Raw genomic sequence first — 16,959 nt, forward strand, 5'->3', positions numbered from 1 at the left:
AGAGCGGAATGCAACCCACAACTGGCTTAAACGACAGTCGAAAGACAGGTCCCTGTCAGGAAGCAGAAAATATTTCCCAAAAGTGCACTTTCTTGCTATTTGTTTCAAGCTGTTGAATGAACAGGCAAAACTTTTTCTTGAAGCGCTTCCGTTCCACAAAGAATCAGGGGGATTGTGCCAATATCAAAATCGAATTCGTAGCTTTCCTGTTTTGGAAGTTGTGAAGTCAGAGGGATTTCACCGGTATAGTTGGGGGAAAGTCAGCGATTTACTTCTCGTTGTCGTGACTCGAGTAGAGTTTGATTTAAATTTTTTGTTGAGCTTATAGCTTGAGAAATTGTCTCAATTTGATTTTGAGGAAATTGGGGAAATATACCCATTTTAAGCCTAATAAGCGGTCGTGTTTGAATGATGCTGTATAATCTGGATGGTTCCTTGAAATTTACTAAAACCAAGTACACCAACGAGTAGAGCAACTTTTTGTGATCATTTCTGTTTATTTTCAATTTTACTAAAAGTTATTCGATTCCTTTTACAAGCATTTAAAAAAAAATTACCCAAATGCATTCTTATCAGTCGAGTGCATTGGGCCACGCCCATTTTCCTATTTTCAGCTTAGTTCTTTTTTTTCTTCCAGCGCTCTTTTGGGTCTGCTTAGTGCTGCCAAAATTGATGAAATTCCTGGCATCACTGGCTCACTCCAACAGGCGTGCTGGTGGTGTTGGTGGCCACCCTTTGCCTTCGCTTCTCGCTCGGTTTACTTCAGCCTTCGATTGGAATGGGTCGTCAAAAGTCAATTGTCAAAAGACTTGGCACGTTTGTTATTTTGATGGCGCTTGCTAAATATTTACATGTTTCGGGATTATTTGTTAAGTGAGTGACTAACTAATGTGCAAAAGAACATGTTGCCGAAAGTTGGGGGCAGTTTTGTATTGAAAGCGCCGTGAAAAAGTAAGCGAAAGTAAAAAGTTGATTTTGGCGATATTCATTAAGAGTTTTAGGGTTTCTCGCGTGTGTCACTGTGTGTGCCAACAAAATGATGATAAATGGTCTCGCAAAATAGAAATTATGATCAAAAGTGCATTAAATTTGATCTTTTTGGCCAGTAAGTAGCATAAATTTGCGTGCTTACTCGAGGCGGTGCTGTTGCTGGTAAGTTTATAGCCTAAATAGTATTTTTGGAGCTTCAATCGAGCATCAAACTCTGACGGAGATAGGTGTTTGATTGCATGCATTTGGGCGCAAAAAGTTAAAAAAAAAACTGCAACATTTAAATGTAGTTGGGCTACACCTACCTTTAATTTCACTAGTACAACAAATCTCATGCATTTCTCATTCAAACATCGTCTGGATCTCAACTCACAGCATCCAGTGCAAATTTAACCCAACATCTCAAGTAATTCATCGTTTTGCTTGTCTTCACCGTCGTCGGTCGGTTCCGTCGGAGGAAACTCCTGGGCCATAAATTCATCTCCACAGGATGCAAGATTGCAAGCAGGTGGAGCCTGCAGAGTTGCACAACTTGGTTGTGCTTTCCCCTTATCCCATCCAAAGGAGACTGCATTCTTCTGACGGACGCGGGGAGGGCAAAAAGTTGCATCTAAAGTTGAAATGTTCCAGCTTTCTCGAGCAAACAAATGTGCCACCATAAATTAGATCGGCTCACATAAAGCAAATCCCGTCCGCACCAAGCCAACGGAAAACTTTCGAGAAATTTGGTAGTTGTTGTCTAACTCAACATGAAGGTACAACAATTGCGGAAAATCTCCCCCTCTCTTTGCAAAGTACAATCCAGCAATGCCATGAAGCACTTGAAACGAACCTCGAAGTGACACGGAGGGAAAACCCCGGGAATTAACTTTTCACTCAGCTTACAGCGAAAAGTCCTTTTGGACGGGGCGCGGATAGCGTCGCCGGGAAGTCACTTTTCTGTTCTTTTTTTTTTTTTTTGAACAAAAAAGTTGAACCAGAAAAGCAAAAGATTTCAAATCGCTCGGGTTTCCCGCTGGAGGACTCGGGTTTTGTTACGCCAAGAAAGAAAAAAAGTGGAGGAAGCAGCTTTTTCCGTTCTCCAACAAGCAGTAAAGTCAACTTGGCAGACAGGAAAAAGAGAGAAAGCTCTTCTAATCTATATCCAGCTGTGAGGTGGCAGGATATAGACGGGAAATGCGTTCGATGGGAGCAAATAGAATGGTTTTTTTTTTACTTGAGGGTGAATTTTTAATGGATTTTGGCAGGATTTTGCAGCCAATGCTTGATCGGTGGTAAATATTTGAAAAATGTGCATCAGATGAATTGATGCTGCCTTTCTAAATTGACATACGAATTATTTGGCCGCCATCTTGGATTTAAATTTCAAAATCTCTTTGGAGCATTTTGGGGGCAAAATTTGAACTCAACGATTGAAAAAACAAGGTTAAAGATGAAGAACAAAAATTCGTGATTCGATTGTAAATTATTTTATTCTAACGGAACAATTTGGCTCGATGATTCCAAAATTTTATTTAGGAATTCGCAGCCGGAAATGAACATTACAAACCAGTAAAAATCTCCTGATTCAGAAAAAATACTGTTTTGGCGATCAGTTTCGTTTGAATCAGCCAGTTTTGCCTTCCTCACTGTGGTAGGGTTATAATCCTGCTCTAAAAATGAACCAAACGGTAGAGCGAATAATTTAGATTTTTTGATTCAATACTCCAAAATCTTGTGTACAAAGAAGTTCACTAAGATGAGAATGACAACTCAGTGGCGATAACTAGTCCAAATGCTGGGGGGGGGTCACGGTTGATTCCTAAAATCGACGGGTTGGCGTGGAATTTAAATGTCAAAGTTTCTCGTATATCATGAATTTATTATAATTATCTTTTATTATAATCTCCCTATTTTAACACATTCTTCCAAAGTTTGTCAAAAGTTTCTTTACAGTTCCGCCCGTATGGATCAATCGGACCGCGCACTGGACTCACAATCCAGAGGTCGACGGTTCGAATCCCGCGGCGGGCGCTCTAAAATTCTTTGTGTAAATATGGGTATTCGGCGCCGTCGCTCCGTGCCATACTTTCATACACTTAGGAGCCCAGGGCGGCGAAGTCCTTGTAGATAAAAAGGAAGAAGACACTAGTGGTTGGTACTAGCAATGGTGGCCGACAGCTATAGCTATAGAGTCAACTTCGTTTAGTAGAAACATTCTTGGTCACTTCCCATAAACTATTTATTACCTGATCCTAATTAAAAATGCATTTATGGCAAAAAAGTAAAAAAAATATAAACATTTTAATTACAAGCCAGAACTTCAACATTTCAGTGAAAAAACTATTGGAAAATGCAGTACAGTACAGTTGAAATGCAATCATTAGTCTTCAAAAATGTAAGATTTAACGAAAAAATTTCAAATATTTTTGAATCTTCTAAACCGAGCATTTGAAATTTATTTTAATTTATTGCACTAAGAATTCCATTAAACATTTGAACTTAAAAAAGATATTTTTTGTACGCTCAAGAATCCCTGCGAAATTAATGAGAAATTGATGAAATTTTAAAATATTTAAAATTCAAGAAATTTAAGAAACACGAATAACTTTGTAAGGCCGTTGCAAATATTTTATCGAGTTTATGTCCCTCGACTCTGACCATAGAAGAGGGGGGGGGGGGGGAGGAGGGGCAAAAAATAAAAAAAGTACATACAAAAATTGAAATTACGAGTCATGGTTTTAACACTTTAATGGAAAAAGTGTTTTAAAATGCATTACACACTTGAATTGTAATAATTTATTTTCATTAAGCAAGGTCTATTTCCAGTTGCTTCAGAAATTAATGTTATCAGAAAAAGTTTCTTGATTTAATATTTTTTCTAGAGAATTTTCAAAAACAGTGTTCCAATAACTAAGAAAATGTATACTTACACTTGAATTTCAGGAATTCCCGGGAAATTAACAAATTTCACGGGAAACGAGGACTATTTTTTACGGGAAATCCCGGGAATTCCCGGTAATTTTTTTTCCAGGTCGGGATATTGGACGTCTAATTTGAAGGTTAATATTTTTTGATGATCACACTTGGACAATTTCCTAAAAATTGCAACTAAAAGAAAATTGTTTGGTCTAATTGTTGCAGAGTTACGAAAATTAAAAAAATAAAAGTTTTTTTTTTAAATCATCAAAAATCAGGGCAGTGCCAATATAAAAAAAATCCCATCCAAACTTGCGATTTCGTTCAAATCGGTTTTGGTCGAGTCAAAAACTGTACTCAAAGAGTGCTCAGTTAACATGGAATGACCCAAATTCAGAATTTGTGATGTTCAATTTAATTTTTGATGGCCAGACCAAATAAAAAAAAAGGTCCGCGAATCTTGCCAACAATTTTTGAGATCTTGATCAATTAAGATCAAGAAATTTCTGGTTGTCACTTTTGAACCACGCGACATGGAATGACTACAAGCAGGGTAAAGTAGTCAACAATGAGACACGGGGAACAATGATAAAATGGCCTTCACATGTTGTAGTTTCAACCAATCAGGCTCATATTTGGGGGAAAGGTGTGTCTACTGGATACACGTCTCCTATATTGGTGGCTTTGGTTATGGACGCTCCCTTGAAAAGTTATTCATAAATGTTTGATTTTGTGGTGGTAAAAGTAAATTATGGACAAAACATACTTTTTCGCTCGTAGGTTGCCATTTACACCAAAACTAATATTTCTTCAAATTTCTTTCGACGTTCCATAGGGATTGACTTGGACTACAATGTCCTTTCATTAGGTTTGGCCAAAATTTAGAATATACCCAGAATCCAGGGCTGTCTCATTGTTCCCCACTAATTTCAGCCCCTGGGTAACAATGAGACACTTTGATTTTTCTTCATTAAACTTTTCAAAGTCGATGGAAATCTTTCAAACCATGAATTAAATGTAATTTTTGGCATATTTATAACGTTTAAACTTAATTTAACTAAAAATACAAAGTTATATGATATAAATCTATGGATTTTACAAAATTTTAATACTTTTTAGTGTAACTTTTGTTAATAAAAGTTTCATGTTGGCAAAATTGCTCTAAAATGTTCAAGGCAAGTCACCTGCAATGAAACAGTACAAAAGCATAATGTTTTGCCAGAAAATGTTGATTTTCGTAGAGTGTCTCATTGTTCGCCAGCTGTCTCATTGTTCCTGCCAAGTGCGTCTACAATGAGACAGTTGAATAACTTTGGCTGTAGATGTCGGATCGATCTCATATTTTGGTCAATGCTAGAACACATTAAAGGAAAGATAATGCAACAAAAAGCTCATTTAACATGCTGGTGACAAAATTTCATAAATCGTTGATACTTGAAAACCAAAAGTGTCTCATTGATGACTACCCTACCCTATCTTTTAAAATATTTTCGATTTGCTTGTGAGTTCTCTTCCTGTGTCTCGTGATTCCCAGCGATGGCATTCTCTCTATCACTTGAATATTCGCTCTCACCGCTGAGTCTCTCAATCTCCCCGAAATCCCTCCTTGTGAAATTGGTTTCGTGACGGCTTTAGTGGTTAAACGCTGTTGCGTTTGGATGATCGTGAAAGCGAGCCTGAAAGAGGAGAAAAGGAGAATGTCAAACGCGAGTGTGCAAACACACAAACGTGTCCGGCTATGTTCGACGCTGAGAGTATCAATATGGAAAGAAGAACAGTTGTATTTGGTAAAGTGCCTAATAGAAAGTGGGGAAAAGGTACTCAAAATGCAATGCCACTCACAGTTGGTCACTCAAATTTTACCAAGCGTTTAAATAGATGGTGTTCATTTTTTGACAAATCCTATGGACTAAGTAGAGAATGTAAGCACCTTATGTGTAAGATCTTGGAGGTGATCAATTTTTTGACAAAAAATCGCTGGATTCTCAGTTTCTCGTGTCCCCACTTTCTATACGGCACTTTAATTACAACCATTAAATGTATTTGGGTCAATTTGAGAATATGCAAAAAAAATATTGTTGATTGACTTATTAACTAAGACCCGTATCTTGGTCGGCTCTCGATTAAATTTTGACAGTTAGTACTTTTTAAGCCTCAACCAATATCGTGTTACTGATATGTTCCTCCAAACCAGAACCAACTTTCCAATTCACTCTGAAATCACTTCCAATGAAACACTAATCACTCAGCACCATCTGCTGGTCGACGCAATTTACACGATATTCTACCAGGGCACCGCTATCATCTCGCCCCAGTGAAGAAGTCGTGCAGAAGAGGGCGGACCGTTAATTAATCCCCATTTACTTGGGCAAAACTTTCACATTTCAATGTTCTGATGGCGGCGGCAGCAGCAGCAGCATAAAACGGCACGTAATTGCCAGATGAAGCCGAACCTGTGAAAAGGAAAACTTTCTACCCCTCTCCTTTCCAGTTAAAAGCTCCACCCATTGACGACGAGGAAAAACTTTTACACTCTAAGCGAAAAACAAAGAAGTAATTAAGGGTGGGCGACACTGCACAGATTTCTGACTGTAGGACACAACCAGACACGCACATCGAAACCATCGTCCAACTCATCTGCTCAAAAGGAACCGATTTGATGTTTTTGCCCCCGTTTTGGAAAATTTCTTGTTCTCGGAAAAGCAAGAGCTACAAAAGACAATTTGCGTACACTCTGGGTTGGCTCTTGAAGTCTGCCGGTGATGGACAATGAAAGGAGAAAGTACTCGAGATAAAAAAAAGCGAAAAGAATATTGGAAATTCAAGAAGGAATCTCAGCCGGTGATGATACTGCCGGGGGGGTCCAACGACTAACCGGCAGACCGTTACAAGAAAAGGGTGGCATAAATGAAAATTAAATTGAGTCCTTTCTTCTCGTTGTCCTTGTTGACGGTAATTGAAAGCAGCAGTCAGCAGCGTTCGGCCCAAGGAGCAATATTGAATCTGTTGAGGTAGATTAAATTTAGTTCGTGATTACGATTTTTTTTTTGCTGCTGAATTTATCATCAAAAACACAAAAATACAAAAATACAAAAATACAAAAATACAAAAATACAAAAATACAAAAATACAAAAATACAAAAATACAAAAATACAAAAATACAAAAATACAAAAATACAAAAATACAAAAATACAAAAATACAAAAATACAAAAATACAAAAATACAAAAATACAAAATACAAAAATACAAAAATACAAAAATACAAAAATACAAAAATACAAAAATACAAAAATACAAAAATACAAAAATACAAAATACAAAATACAAAAATACAAAATAGAAAATAAAAATACAAAAATACAAAAATACAAAAATACAAAAATACAAAAATACAAAAATACAAAAATACAAAAATACAAAAATACAAAAATACAAAATACAAAAATACAAAAATACAAAAATACAAAAATACAAAAATACAAAAATACAAAAATACAAAAATACAAAAATACAAAAATACAAAAATACAAAAATACAAAAATACAAAAATACAAAAATACAAAAATACAAAAATACAAAAATACAAAAATAATAAAATACAAAAATACAAAAATACAAAAATACAAAAATAATAAAATACAAAAATACAAAAATACAAAAATACAAAAATACAAAAATACAAAAATACAAAAATACAAAAATACAAAAATACAAAAATACAAAATACAAAATACAAAAATACAAAAATACAAAAATACAAAAATACAAAAATACAAAAATACAAAAATACAAAATACAAAAATACAAAAATACAAAAATACAAAAATACAAAAATACAAAAATACAAAATACAAAAATACAAAAATACAAAAATACAAAAATACAAAAATACAAAATACAAAAATACAAAAATACAAAATACAAAAATACAAAAATACAAAAATACAAAAATACAAAAATACAAAAATACAAAAATACAAAAATACAAAAATACAAAAATACAAAAATACAAAAATACAAAAATACAAAATACAAAAATACAAAATACAAAAATACAAAAATACAAAAATACAAAATACAAAAATACAAAAATACAAAATACAAAAATACAAAAATACAAAAATACAAAAATACAAAATACAAAAATACAAAAATACAAAAATACAAAAATACAAAAATACAAAAATACAAAAATACAAAATACAAAAATACAAAAATACAAAAATACAAAAATACAAAAATACAAAAATACAAAAATACAAAAATACAAAAATACAAAAATACAAAAATACAAAATACAAAAATACAAAAATACAAAAATACAAAAATACAAAAATACAAAAATACAAAAATACAAAAATACAAAAATACAAAAATACAAAAATACAAAAATACAAAAATACAAAAATACAAAAATACAAAAATACAAAAATACAAAAATACAAAAATACAAAAATACAAAAATACACAAATTTAAACTTCCATAAAATTGTCGAAAATCTACAAAATTACTCTGCATGCAACTTTAACATAAAAAAGGGAATTATTTCTGCTCGGCATGCCTTTGCAACACAAGACTAGTCGAATCAATTCAGCAAAGTAATCCAATACAATGAATCTGAAACATATTTCACTCGCTAACTAATTGGTTTTACTCTAGTCAAATTGACACGAGCGTCGAACGAGTTTTCCACCTCCCCGATATTCTTGCCGTGTGCAATTAATCAAATTACCGTGTATACATTCAGTTTCGCCTGGAAAAAGGGTGGGAAAGGGAAGGGGAGGGGCACTGAAAAATCGCTATCCGCGTCAATCACCCACGTTCGATGCAGTCTAGTGTTGCTAAAGCCTGTTTTACAGTTTCCCACTTTCCCGGTTTTTACAGACACTGCTGGTGGGGTGGGTTTTAGCTGGTCGTTCTAACGAGTAACGCGATGGATGACTGCCATCAAAGCTTAATGAAAGGGAAATATGTGCAATTCAAGCCAGCTGTTACTGATGTGTTTTTATGTACTTTTTTTTATAACTTTTATTACCTTTGCCAACTCACCCATTTAGCGCTGGAAATGAGTTTTATTTAAACGTAAAGTAACTTTTGCGAAAAAAAAAATAATAAATTTGTTTTCGACGCAACTCCCCCGTAATTACCCATTGCCACGCGAAACTCTTGAAAGAAACCGGCACAGCCTCATTAGTGATTGCTTATTAGCTTTTTAAAAAGTTATAAATTAGCTTGAGTGCCAGGTTGAAGCAGAAAGCAAAAAAAAAAAACATTCAACCGCAGCTCATCCTTCTCATCATCGTTGTGGTGGGTCGTCACCAGCATGCTTCAAAGTTTTCCTCTTTCCACAGAAACCACCTTTGACAGCAAAGAAAAACCGCATTAAATCATTAAAATTGTTTGATTTCTTGCATCCTCTTGCTTCTCTGGAAGAAAGAGCATGATTGCTTGTACTTTTTTTTGTTTTATTTATTTATTTATTTTTTCAATGGAAAAGCATTTATTTCTACCTTTTTTTAAATCTGAAAAGATTGTAAAGTCTTATCCTTTTTAACATTTTTCAAGGGACATAAAGAAATTGATCCAAGTTTCCGTAGTTTCGATCTCTCAGCTACAGTCAAGCTTATAACTTGTACCTAGCACACATAAATTCAAGTTTTTGAAGCAAACATTAAAATCAAATATATATAACTATTGTCAAAAAATCGTTTAAAACTAATCACTTTTTAAAATAAAAGTTAAGTTAAGTTAATTTGATTTGATTTAATTTTCTACGTTATAGAAATTTAGCTAGGGATCTAACTTTGTTAGATTGTGTTATTTCAATATAATTTACGTTGTTTTTTTGAAAAGGGGAAATTTTACAAAAAAATAAACTACACATTATTTTTAGGTCATGTTACACAAAATGTATCATCATTTCAATTTATATGGAATAAGTAAAATCACACATTAGAAGATGTAAATTTACACATTTTTGAGGTGATATTACATTCTTTTTCTAACACAAAATATGGCAGAGTTCTCACTTGAAATATGATCAATGCATATTTTTGACTGTGCTGTCTGCATTATTGTTCGGTTTTTCAGCACGAATCACCGATTAATTTCACAGTAAAACAATCATGTCATCATCAAAAATGTGTAAATTTACCTCTGAAAATGTGTAATTTTAACACTTTTTTGATGTAGTGACACATTTTCAGCCTAAATTGAGGTAAAATTACATCGTAAAAGAGGAAATATTCAATCTTCCAAAATTAAACCATTCAAATTTACACATTTTTACCTGTGTTCCTAAAATTATTCTAGAAATCTCATATTTGATAATAGCATAATTGAGTCCCAAAATTGAGATAAAATTGCGCATATAATAAAATCATGCTCACATTTTTGCTGAGAATGCTGACATGTGTCAAAAAAAGTGTGTAGTACACAGTAAACAAATCATGGTAATATAACATCTGGGAAGGAAAAAAATGTAATTTTACCTCAAAATCAACCTTCCAAAATCCAACTCACACAGCAGTTGCCCAGACCCACTTCGATTTGCGTGAAACATTGTCCTAAGGGGTAACTTTTGTCCCTGATATCTCGTGACGGAGGGCCGGTACGACCCCTTTCATTTTTGAACATGCGAAAAAAAGATGTGTTTTTCAATCATTTGCAGCCTGAAACGGTGATGAGATAGAAATTTGGTGTCAAAGGGACTTTTATGTAAAATTAGACGCCCAATTTGATGGCGTACTCAGAATTCCGAAAAAACGTATTTTACATAAAAAAAAAACAAAATAGTTTTAAAATTTCTCCCATTTTTCGTTACATGACTGTAAAAAATGTTGGAACATGTCTTTGATGGGAAATTTAATGTACTTTTCGAATCTGCATTGACCCGGAAGGGTATTTTTTCATTTAGATATTTTTTTTATCATTTTAAATGTGTCTTTTTTCTTATTTTGCAGGGTTAATTTTTAGATTGTAAATATATTCTACAAAGTTGTAAACAGAAAATGACAGAAATTTTGATATACAAACATAAGGGGTTTACTTGTAAACATCACGAGTTATCGCGATTTTACGAAAAAAAGTTTTTTTCTGACATAACAGTTGTACCCCTTCCCAGATGAGCAGTTCTCTCAGATTTTGGTCATTCGATTTTTTTTGTATTTTTTAATCCGACTGAAACTTTTTTGGTGCCTTCGGTATGCCCAAAGAAGCCATTTTGCATCATTAGTTTGTCCATATAATTTTCCATACAAATTTGGCAGGTGTCCATACAAAAATAATGTATGAAAATTCAAAAATCTGTATCTTTTGTAGGAATTTTTTGATCGGTTTGGTGTCTTCGGCAAAGATGTAGGTATGGATATGGATACACGGTAAAATTTATTTGGTGGTTTTTTATTTATTTTTTTGTCACTAAAACTTAATTTGCAAAAAAAACACTATTTTTTTTTATTTTTTGATATGTTTTAGAGGACATTAAATGCCAATTTTTCAGAAATTTTCAGATTGTGCAAAAAATCTTTGACCGAGTTTGAATTTTTGAATCAATACTGATTTTTTCAAAAAATCGAAATATTTTTCAACTTCATTTTTTGATGTAAAATCAAATTTGCAATCAAAAACTACTTCAGTGAAATTTTGATTAAATGCATCGTTTTCAAGTTAAGGTCATTTTTAGGTAACTTTTTTGAAAATAGTCGCAGTTTTTCATTTTTTACTAATGATGCAAAATGGCTTCTTTGGGCATACCGAAGGCACCAAAATAGTTTCAGTCGGATTAAAAAATACAGAAATTAAAATTCTTAAAAAAGACCGATTTCGTAGAGAACTGCTCAGATGTAATGTTACCATGATTTTTTTTTCCTGTGCATTTTATTTAAGTGCAATGGTACTTTGAAAGATCGTAAAGCAGTGTTTCTCAACCGGTGAGGAATTCCCCCCTGGGGGAATTTGGCCATTCTTGGGGGAATGGGGATGCAATAGAAATGGAATGCCTTTTAACAACGAGCTTGCAAAAATAATCCATGTCTAGAACATTCAATCAATCTATCGAATTGGAAAGAATATTAGAACTTTTAAATAAAAGTCCTTAGGGTTTTTTTTTACCTTTTCAAACATTAGCTGTTTTTACAAAATAGAATGGGTTTGTAAACACATTCAATTCAATTCAATTTGGTTTTATTGGTGAATAATCATGATACAATGAGTTATTTTGAAGGACATAACAGAGTTTTGAAGTTCCTTTCAGCTGTGTGTTGCATCATAATCCATTTTGGAACAATTATTTCTTTAACTAAGGCACTAGCAAGAGTAAGAAAAATTCAAAAAAAAACTTATAGAAGTATTTGTAAACACATTTTTTCATGTTTTTGTTCTATTTCTAAAAGATTGTTTTTATACTCTCCTAAAATTTAACAGTTCTTTGAAGAATAAAATTGAGTTTAGAAATTCTGAAAGTTTTTGCATTGAATTTCGAACAGTAGATTTTACATTTTTTGTGAGTGCTCTCATCTTGATTTTTTTAAAAGTATTATGATTATTGTCAGTTCTGTATAGATTCATACACGAAAACAAACTCGGAATTTTTTCTGGGAAGCACTTGAATTTTAATCAAAAAATTCAATCAGGAACAGTTGGTTTATGAAAAATATACAAATGTTGAAGATAACTGAACTGCACTCATCGCTTAAAATTGGAATATTTTTTCAAAATCATAAATATAACCAGTTAATTTAAGTTTGCTCAAATTATACTTTTTTTATAAACTTTTCAAACGTTTCTTTCACATCCAGATTATTTTAACTATATGTGAAAAAATCTCTCTGAATGAAAGTTTTATTAATTTTGGACTACATTGTGAAGTTTATTTCACAAACTGCATATTTATATCTTTTGCAAGATCTTTGTTTTTTTATTTAAACTTCAGTCTTATGATAACAATTTTATCTTAAATTATGAAATTTGTTCCAAATTTAAGGGGGGAATGGAGTTCATGAAAATTAGCCAAGGGGGGAATGAAACGAAAAAGGTTGAGAAACACTGTCGTAAAGGGTTCATGCATTTCTTTGACTGATCCTTCCAAAAGAACTGTACACAGTGAAAAAAGTTGAATTTTGGAAGGTTGAATAATTTGATTGTTGAATTTTATCTCTTTCTAGATGTAATTTTACATAAATTTCCGTGGAATTGGTAAAATTGCACATAAAGAGATGTAAATATACACATTTTAAGAGACAATATCACACATTTTTCTGATGGTGATGATGATGTGGTATATTTTAATGTGCATTTGAATTTGCCTTTATCGTGCGCTAAGATAGATCAACTACGATGGATTATGGATAAACCAGGAAGGTGCTGTGTCCTATCCCTCGCCTAGACCAGACCAAAATCCATGATAAAGCTGTCAGACCAAATCTGTCAGACCAAGACTGTCAGACCAAAGAGCAAAAAGTAAACAATCTTGGTCTTCGACGTAGGTGCACACAAATCAAGAAAAGAAAATTTGAAAAAGAATTTTATTTTTTCAATTCAATGACTGGTTTTGGACTGCAAAATTGAATGTACGTCAGAAAATGATAAAACAGTGCGGCGGCCTGTACACCGACAATTAAATAAGCAGTTAAAAGCCTTATTCTTCCACTTTAATTTTTGATCGCGTTTTCGGTTTACACCTAAACAATCTTGAAATTATTTATACGGATTTGTGATTCCTCTCTTTCCATCATTCCCTTGGGATAAACTCCGATTTGTGGCCCGAACGTCTTCAACAGATTACCTGGAAGTATCAAGGAAGCAACAACGCTGACTAAACTCAAGCAAGAAATGGTACTGAAAATTCGCAGTGATATTAACAACTTTCTACCCCGTTAAAGTAATTTTAATGTTTTGAATCGCATTATCTCACTCCCCTTTAAAAGAACAAAAGTTCATTAGGGTAGTGTAAGCCGAATGTAAAGATTTGATTGAATTCAATAAAGTAATAATAATAAAAGTAAAAAAAAAAACTTTACTTCTTTTCTAGTATCAGATTATACTACTCATGTCAATTTTTCGGTCTAAATTGGGGTAATCAATAAATCATACAAAGCAAAGCAATCCACTTAACGACCCCCGGGTCTTTTGTGGTCTCTATTGCAAGTTTCTGCTAGGCGTCCGAAGGTTATGTGTGGTGAATAACCCAAAACTTCATTTTTAAGCGTGTTTTTTTTCGTATAAAATATCTTGTCTACAAAAAATGAAAAAAAAAATAATTGCGTTTCTCTGGAGAATTTCCCAATTCTTCTTAAGAAAATGGCAATGATGAAACGACCAAAACGACCGGGGGAATTAGTGTGTTTCGCACGAAAAGCGCTCATTTTCCGGTGTCGTGGCGACCAATCAATGCGGTTTGGATTTTCCAATCAGTCAAATTTTATGACTGTCGAAACTGGCAATAAACGCCCCCCCCCCCCTCCCCCCTTTTCTTGCGAGGCCAAAGCGGTGGAAAAGGCTTCAGACCACTAATGATGATGACGATGTCGGTGTGGTTATGGTTATTATAATGGGTTCCATTTTGAGGTTAGGTTGATTTAAAGCTTAATGGATTTTTTAATATGTGAAGAAAGCAATGACTATTTTGCTTACGATGTATTCATTCCAAATCTCAGCCATCATGTTACCCAATCGAGCGCACATAACCGGATTAATCTAGCGAAACCGTTTCGAAAAATGCGAATGTAATCCTTTTCGACGTTTTCCATTTTATAAATCTACCACGCAAAAGGGGTGTGAAAATTTAATTCCTTAAGCTTACAAAAAAAAAGAGTAGACAAATTTCATTCCCAGTATTAGCAATCCATTGAAACTCGTTCAGATGAAATCAAATACTGCAAATATTGAAGAAAAAACTAACTTAATCCACCTATGTGGTTGTTGCCTTCCTCACTTTTTACCAACATTTGGTGATATGATGGGTTTGGAAACAAATTCTATCTATCTTTCATATATATACAAAATTTCGACGGTTTTGTTCGAACGAGAATCAATTCAACACGGAACGTCCGATCGAGGTGCTCTTTCTTGCGTTGGGTTCGTATGGTAAGTTCGTGAGTGCCAAAAAGTTACAACCGATTCCGGAAAATTTGCAGATTGTATGGGAAAGGTTTAAATTAAGTTTTGATCACAGGAGGCTGAATAAGCAAAAAAGTCAAAAACGTCAACAAACGAAAAAAAAGGCAGAACGAACTTTGTCAGGTAAGGCTTGTTTCTCAATAAAAAAAATACACAAATGTCACTTAAGCGGTCATAACTTGAGACTGAGCATTGTCTGATCTTCAATGTTTTGGACTCATTAGAAAGGTCTTTTGATTACCTAACCAACGATCGGTCGGAAGATGGATCCGGACATAGTTTACATACATTTAAGTGAGATCCGGCATCAAAAAAGTACATAAATATCACTTAAGTGGTCATAACTTGAGACAGGGTTGCCAGATCTTCAATGTATTAGACTCATTAGAAAGGTTTTTCGATTACCTATCCAAAGATGGGCTGGATGATGGATCCGGACATAGTTTACATACATTTAAGTGAGGTCCGGCATCAAAAAAGTACATAAATATCACTTAAGTGGTAATAACTTGAGACAGGGCTGCCAGATCTTCAATGTTTTGGACTCATTGGAAAGGTCTTTTGATGACCTATCCAACGATGGGCTGGATGATGGATCCGGACATAGTTTACATACATTTAAGTGAGATCCGGCTTCAAAAAAGTACATAAATACCACTTAAGTGGTCATAACTCGAGACAGGGTTGCCAGAACTTCAATGTTTTGGACTCGTTGGAAAGGTCTTTTGATAACCTAACCAACGATGGGTCGGGTGATGGGTCTGGATGTAGTTTACATGCATTTATGTGAGATCCGATTCGCAACTCTGACACTTTTTTATACATAACTTTTGAACTACTTATCGGATCTTCAAACAATTCAATAGTGCAGTATGGGGCACCAAACCGGATCGAATGCAACTTATTTGACTCAAATCCCATCAGCCAGTGCCGAGAAAACTTGGCAAGAATTTTGAGCACCAAGGGGAATACGCACACACATACACACACACACACAGACATTTGTTCAGTTTTCGATTCTGAGTCGATAGGTATACATGAATATAGGTCTACGAGCTGTTTTTCAAAAGTTCATTTTTCGAGCAGGATTATAGCCTTACCTCAGTGAGGAAGGCAAAAAAAACAGATCCCCATCTCACCCCACATTGCCACGGTTCCAAAAATGTCGCCACCACCAGTTTGGAAGTAAATCCCGGGAACGTCGAACGCACCCACCCACTCGTTCACCGATGACGGTACCAATTCAATTACTGGTTCTGGATCGAATGTAAATATTCCCCGAAACACGCATCAGTGCGCAATCGATGTTGACGTGTTTGAGCGGGGAAGAAAAAAGTATCGGATTTCCAACCGGCTCCTCGTCAGGATGGAAATCGGCGGAAAGTGAGAGGCTTATTTTTTGCGCGTGAACTGGTGTAAGAACTACAAAATTCTAAAATTACATTGATTACCTAAACTTTCTTCAAAAATTATTAAGAAATTCGTGAAATAATTTGCTTAATATTCGTGTTCGAATTTGGCGCATTCTCCCAGCTCGTCGCCGTCATGCTAACTTGTCGTACGTGCATTTTGGGTCAAGTTGGGTTAAGAACGCCATTTTGTGCAGCTCACAATGCCTCACCTTTTGACTTTCACTCCAGGCAAAAAAAAACTTCACGTATGAAAGTAGTGTCAATCTTGTCGTGCTATCTTGTCACTCCCTGAAAATTGATGTAAGTGCGACAACTGGCCAAAGGTATTTCAGGTCAGAACGCGTTTGACGCACGTACCTAGTTAGACTACCGTAAACTTTTGCAATTATAACTCGGGACTCCAGCAACCAACTTCAACCAAACTTCTGGACAGTGCACATAATGGTCAGCCAAACAAATCGTGTTTGTTATTGTTGACATTGCGTGCTTTCGTGTTTGTTTATTCAAGGCCAAACATTAAAACGCGTTTTTCTCGGA

General features: G+C 34.2%; 1 protein-coding gene across 4 annotated transcripts in view; it reads left to right on the top strand.

Moving 5' to 3' along the window:
- Positions 1-16,959, top strand: part of LOC6051597 (rap guanine nucleotide exchange factor 4) — a 356,238-nt gene that overhangs the window by 328,322 nt on the left and 10,957 nt on the right. The window lies entirely within an intron of this gene.

The sequence above is a fragment of the Culex quinquefasciatus genome, chromosome 3, assembly GCF_015732765.1.
Source record: "Culex quinquefasciatus strain JHB chromosome 3, VPISU_Cqui_1.0_pri_paternal, whole genome shotgun sequence".
In the NCBI taxonomy this organism is placed as follows: Eukaryota; Metazoa; Arthropoda; class Insecta; order Diptera; family Culicidae; genus Culex; species Culex quinquefasciatus.